The following is a 6,775-nucleotide window of genomic DNA, read 5'->3' as shown; positions in this document are numbered from 1 at the left end:
AAATACTGGCACAAATTAATCAATTTGTAAACACCTAGAGGATAATAGGATTATAAGGAATAGCCAGCATCGATTTGTCAAGAACAAATCATGCCAGACCAAACATGGTTATTGGCCTAGTGGATAGGGATGAAGCAGTAGACATGATATATCTTGATTTTAGTATGGCTTTTGACATAGTCCCACGAGACATTCTTACAAGCCAACTAGATGAAATTACTATAAGGTGGGTGCACATCTGGTTGAAAGACTGTAGTCAGAGAGTAATTATCGATGGTTCGCTGGCAGACTGCAAAGGTGTATTTAGTGGGATCCCTCAGGGGTCAGTCCTGGATCTGGTACAAGTCATTAGTGAAAATATTGACTTGGATAATGGAGTGGAGAGTATGGTTATAAAATGTGAGGATGACCCCAAGCTGGGAGGGTTGCAAGCATTTTGGAGGACAGGATTAGAATTCCAAAAAAACCTTAACCAATCGGAGAATTGATATGAAAGCAACAAGAGGAAATTCAATACAGAGAAGTATCAAGTATTACACTTAGGAAGGAAAAATCAAATGCACGGCTACAAAATGGGGAATAACTGGCAAAGCAGTAGTACTGCTGAAAAGGACCTGGGATTGTAGTGTATCACAAATTGAATATGAGTCAACAGTGTGATGCTGTTGTGAAAAAGGTTACTATCATTCCGGGGTGTATTAACAGGAGTATTATATGGAAGACATGGGAGGTAATTGTATCGCTCTACTCGGCATTGGTGAGGCTTCAGCTGGAGTACTGTGTCCAGTTCTGGATGCACTTTAGGAAAGATGTGGACAAACTGGAGAAAGTCCAGAGGAGAGCAACAAAATAATAAAAGATTTAGAAAACCTGAACAAAGAGGAAAGGTTAAAAAAAAACTGGGCATGTTTAGTCTTGAGAAAAGATAACAGTCTACAAATATGTTTAGTGCTGTTATAAAGAGGATGGTGATCAACTGTTCTCCATGTCCACTTAAGATAGGGCAAGAAGTAATGGGCTAAATCTGCAGCAACGGAGATTTAGGTTAGATATTAGGAGAAACTTTCCAACTATATAAAGGTAGTTAAGCTCTGGACTAGGCTTCCAGGGGCGGTTGTGGAATCCCCATCATTGGAGGGTGTTAAGAATAGGTTGGACAAACATCTGTCAGAGATAGTCTAGGTTTACTTGGTCCTGCCACAGTGCAGGGGAGCTGGACTTGATGACTTCTCAAGGTCCCTTCTAGCTCTACATTTCTATGATTCTATATTCTTACTGCATATTTTTGTGATTTTACAGCTGCAAATATAGAACACAGAACAAGCTCATCTTTGGAAATGTCTCTTTCTCTGTCTCATCACCGTACTATCTGACCATGGTATAACCATCTTTGCAATCAGCCTTTGCACTTAACAAACAAGCTTAGTCATAACTTTAAAAGATGCAGGTCTGGAAACAAATGAAGCAATGCCCTAATTTGCAGATCTGATTATTATTAATTGTTTCATTTGCATAAATCTCTTCCCCAGGCCAACAATTCCTTTCCTTTGTCCTGACTATTCCCCCCTTCCTTAGCCTTTAGTTTCCCCAATTTCCCCTCATCTCTCTCAAGTTTCTGTGAGCTCCCCAGAGGCTACCTGAGCAGTGGGTGATTCACGCAGTTGCTCAGAAGAGGTTATCAGAAATCTCTCAGGGAAAAAAGAGGACTTAACAGGTCAGCTCAGGTGAATTTCAGACCTTTGAAACTTGTTTGCCAAGGAAACATGAAACCCTTAAATCTGTCGCTTTATGATGGAGTGTCTATCCCCACACAGATGCAGAAAGAGTTAAAGTGGGCCTGAGAGGCCAATTAACCCACCTGGTGGCACCTGGAGGATGGGCCAGGCCTAATTAAAGATGAAGCCCAGTTGGAGAAGAGGTGGGTGGAGCTATAAAGAAAGGAAGTCCGGCACTGAAGGTGGCTGTAGGGAGAGATTGATGAACCCTGTAGGCACCTTGTGGTAGCAGAGAGACTGATGGGGAATAGGAAGGCTGCTGCAGGATGAAGAGGAAGCCCAGGAGGAAGATACTTGGAAGACCCAGAAATGGAGCAAACTCCAATGGCTGACCCTGACTCAAGGAACCAGCCCCCTAGGAAGGAGCTTGGGAGGTGTTGCTTCTTACAGAGAGCCCAGGAAGGGGCTGGGGAAAGGCCTGAAGAGAGGCTAATGGTAGGAAGGAATCCAGGGAGGCAGCAGCAAGGTGCCTGACAGCACAACTTGGCTGCTCATCCTAGGTCCCTGGACTGGAACCTGGGGTAGAGTGTGGGCCTGGGTTCCCCTACCAATTGCTGGGAAGGTGATGTGACGCCCCATTACACGAGGGGATAAAGATGATTTAAAGCCTTAAGAGAAGGGTGTGAGGACCCTGGGGATGAGAGTTAAGGGCCAAAGTCCAGGTGTAAGGATTGGGACTTATATTTGCTGGTCTGCTATTACCATGTGTAACTTTAGCACCCTCTTGGCCAAGATGGAGTCTGCTCTGCAGGCAGCTCTGGCCAAGAGATGGCGCGTACAGGAATGCAGCAGGAAAAATCCCTTGCACCCCAGGGGCACCTGTTCCAAATGCCCCAGAGTGAACACACCCACCCACAGGAAAAGTACAATGGATATAACAAAGGGAGATATTTATTTACAGAGGGATGAGAGGAGAAAAACAACAAGGGGAAGTATAGGGGAAGCAGTAGAACAGGCCCCACAGGCCCAGTGGTAGCACAGTCTTAAAGGGCAGACACTGAGCAATGGGTCTGCACACAGAGTTCAGGAGTCCTGAGCAAAGTTCCAGTCCAGTGGTGAGTTTTGGGTGCTCCTGGTTGTCTTCAGCACCAGTGAACTTTCCCCAGCAAACCCCTCCGATGCCCTCTTCTACGGCTCTCTGCAAAGCCACACAGAGCGACCACCTCCCCACTTAACTAGCTAGCAGCCTCCCTCCTTCTTCCCAGTGCAGAGTCACAAGCCCCAATACTCACAGCCCCATGCAGCTCCGGGCAGCAGTGATACTGCGTCCAGCTCTGGCCTGTCCTTCTAGGGCGATTCCTCCCTGGCACAGTGCTCCTCCTGGCTCCTGTCCTGCCTTGTCCCTGGTCGGTGCCCTGTCCTTCCCAGGCTTCAGGCAGGTTCTCCCCTGCTTCACTTTGTCAGAGCTCCAGAGCCACACCCCTGAGTTTCCCTCCTTTCTCTCACTGCTCCCCCTCCCCCCTAGGAAAAAGATTTAAAGGGACCATCCATGTGTAACCCCTTTGGGGTTTAGAGAGCAAGAGGTGAAACTAAAACATCACCTGGCTGGAGGGCTGAGTCACAAGAAGACAGACCATCACAGGACTAGTGGCTGTTGGCAGGATGGGCTAGAAAGGAATGAGCTGCTACACTATGCCCAGCCACAAGGTGGCACACCAGCAAAGAGACCACACCTCCGCAAGATGCAGCATTGCAAGGCAAGTTTTTTATATAACTGTCCTTTTCCTGTTCCTAAAATGTCTTGTGTCCTTTAGTTGCTTTGGCTCCTTGACAGAGGGCATGTTATATAAAGTGCTTGGCTTTTTAAGCAAGATTGTTTAAGGAGATTATTATGTGTTTTATGTTTATAAGACAAACAACTAAGAGTAGGAGATATAAGGTTCTGAGCATGGAAGTAAATATTTTAGACATTAACACATTCCAAATATATAAATAGGCTCTGGTTTTACTGTGCTTCCCGTTGAAAGATGCCACAACAGATACTGCATAAATGGCTGGCTGATGCTTGACCTTTCAGTCCATGCTGGCAGGGAATTCACAGCACGAGGTGTGGCATTTTCTTGGCAGGTAGCTCACTTTTAGTACTAGGAAGTTAGCAAGTCAGAGAAATTGTATGGCAAACAATAATCAGAGGGAAAAAAAAGGTATGCTCTAATAAATGTTAGTCTCTAAGGTGCCAAAAGTACTCCTGTTCTTTTTGCGGATACAGACTAACACGGCTGCTACTCTGAAACCTATCAAAATAATCAGAGAGAGACAGGTTTATAGAGCTCCCCGTTGCCTGAGCAGGTGCATGGCAAAGCTCCCAGATAAGAAAGGAATTGAAGGCTGCCCACCTTTTAGACTTTGTTCTCCAGGGCAAAGTTGTCATGTCACTGTATTGTGATGCAAATATCATCCCATTGCAGTATTGTATCACGACAGGACTGTAAATGTCCTGTATGTCCTCCCAGAACTGGGCTTGTCTGGTGAAAATCCAAATAAAATAGTTGACAGACCTGTGACACAACATTTTTTAAACCTTCACTTCAGGATCATGACTCTTAAATCCTGAGCCATCAAACATTACTCATGCATGTAGTCCAATGGATTCAACTGATACTTTAAGGGGACTTTTTCCATGAGTCAGAAGTAAAGGATTGGGGCCTCTGATTATAGCCTCTTTGTGGCCTGGAGTATGCCTAAATTCCATAGACTGTATCCTGAGAAGTGCAGAGTATGACAGTTCTTGGGGTATCCAGGACTATGAGTCACCTTGTCACCCCACCTGCCTCCAACAACAGGGAGACTTGCTTGGGATTAACAATGTCAATTTCCTGACACCACCAGCCTCTGAGCCACCTAAACACTCTCCATTAGGCTAGGCAGCCCTTACTTTGTTTTGCAGGTTAACAACAGATTCACCCTAGTCCCCGAGCCCCTTTGAAGCATTCCTGTGTAGTGGTCAGTCCCTTCTCCACTGGACACTCACAGAAACATCTGGTCTGCTGTCCCCAAGCTGGTATACACACCAGCTTGAATGAGTCAACTCAGGATCAGCACCTAGCTTAATACCACAGCACTGAGATATATTTATATTGAAAACAATATATTTATTATCAAAGATTCAAGAGACTATTAGTAAGGATAATGGAAACCAAAAGGTGAGACACACAAAACAAAATCATTAACATGCTTTCTAGAGACTAAACTTAAACTTCCAGGCTAGCCTCCTGTCTAAAGAAGTGTTATCTCACCCAAAGTCTTTTGCAGTGTCTTCCAGCGAGATAGGCAGGGCTCCCATTTTAATTAATGTAAACACCCTGTCCTTTTACTTACTAGGTGCAGGATAAAGGGGTTTCTCTATGCCTTCTACTTATAACACCAATGAAAATTTCTCATAATTTTGACATTTGAAAAATGTCTAACAGCTCTAGTTTATATCATATCGGGATATTTACAAAATTACAATTTAATATAATGTGTTCCAATTATATCAAGAGGTTTATTTTTAAGCCTACTTTTTGCCCTCCATGATATCTTGTGGCAGTGGGTTTCCCAGGTTAATTATGCACTGTGTAAAAAGTATTTCCTATTACTATTTTCCACTGAATGCATCCAATGAAGTGAGCTGTAGCTCACGAACACTTACGCTCAAATAAATTTGTTAGTCTCTAAGGTGCCACAAGTACTCCTTTTCTTTTTGCGAATACAGACTAACACGGCTGCTACTCTGAAACCTAAATTTCCTATTATGTGTTTCAAACTTCTTGCCTTTCAATTTCTGTGTTTCCTTTGACTTTTATAAATCAAGGATAAATCAGGGCACCCAATTTATCTTCTCTGTATTAATTATTTTGTAAGTTTCTATTATATTTCCTCTTATTTGTCTACTTTCTAAAAGAAGCCATCCAATCCCTTCAGAATTTTAGTATATGGAAACTTTCCCAACACCTCTAGCATTTTCAAAGCCTAAGTCTCCTTCTACTTCTATCACATTGTATATTTTGAGATAGAGTAACCAGAACTGAACCGGGTATTCCAGCTGATTATGATCCATTGATTTACAACAATGGTGCTGTTATATTTTTCTGTCTCATTCTTTAGACATCCAACATTTTGTTTGCTTTTGTGACCACTGCTACACATTGAGCAGTGACCTTCATTAAATTTGTTAGTCTCTAAGGTGCCACAAATACTCCGTTCATTTAACTGTCCACAATGATGCCCAGGTCTTTCCCCTGGGTAGCCACTGTTAATTTAAAACTCTGCAATGTATATGAGTAATTCAAACTATTCCTTCCAATGTGAGATCTACCTAGTATTTGTCATATATGATCATACCGGCTATTCACCTACCTTTAAGTCCTTCTGAGTACCTTACTGTCTTTTCTAGTTTTGAATAACCTAAATAATTATGTGAAAGTCCAAATAATTTACATCAACCAGTTTTCCTTTATCCAATCTTTTATTGCCCTGATCAAAGAATTCTAGTAGATAAGAGAGGCATGATTTTCCTTCACAGAAGCAATAGTAATTTCCTATTATGCCATATTCATACAGGTGTCTTATAATATTTGTTCAACCTATTTTGCTGGCACTGAAATAAAGTTCATTGGTCTAGCTTCCAGGATCACCCCTAAGTACCTTTCTTTAAGACAGGTACAACATTTGAGATCCCCTAGCTCTCTGGGATACTAACTGGGTTTAGTGCCTGTCAAGGCTGAATCCCCACTCTGTCACTTTGAGTACAGAAGGTGGGGGCCCGCAAGGATTTTAAAAATTGCCACTCCAGGCTTATATTAAACTCCCAAGGTTACAGCTTTTCTCTGACCTTGGCTTGGTAAAGGCTACCACCACTCAAATGCAAAAAAAAAACCCTTTGAATCCAGGAAGGAGCACTTGGGAATTCTTCCCTGTGGGGTACCCTCAAGCCCTTTCAACCCCCTCCGGGGAAGAGCTGAGAAAGAAAACAAAGGAAATTAGCTGTGAGTACCAGCTAATCAAACAACATTCACAAA

General features: G+C 43.1%; 1 long non-coding RNA gene across 1 annotated transcript; it reads left to right on the top strand.

The window, feature by feature from the left end:
• The first annotated feature begins 1,978 nt into the window (after positions 1-1,978).
• LOC122461388 lies at positions 1,979-3,472 on the top strand. Its single transcript, XR_006283249.1, has 2 exons — positions 1,979-2,210; positions 3,241-3,472. It is a non-coding gene; the product is annotated as an uncharacterized LOC122461388 (long non-coding RNA).
• Positions 3,473-6,775: the final 3,303 nt, after the last annotated feature.

This window comes from Chelonia mydas, chromosome 8, assembly GCF_015237465.2.
Source record: "Chelonia mydas isolate rCheMyd1 chromosome 8, rCheMyd1.pri.v2, whole genome shotgun sequence".
NCBI lineage: Eukaryota > Metazoa > Chordata > Testudines > Cheloniidae > Chelonia > Chelonia mydas.
Note: the sequence above shows the minus strand (reverse complement) of the source record. Positions and strands in the feature narration are given on the sequence as shown.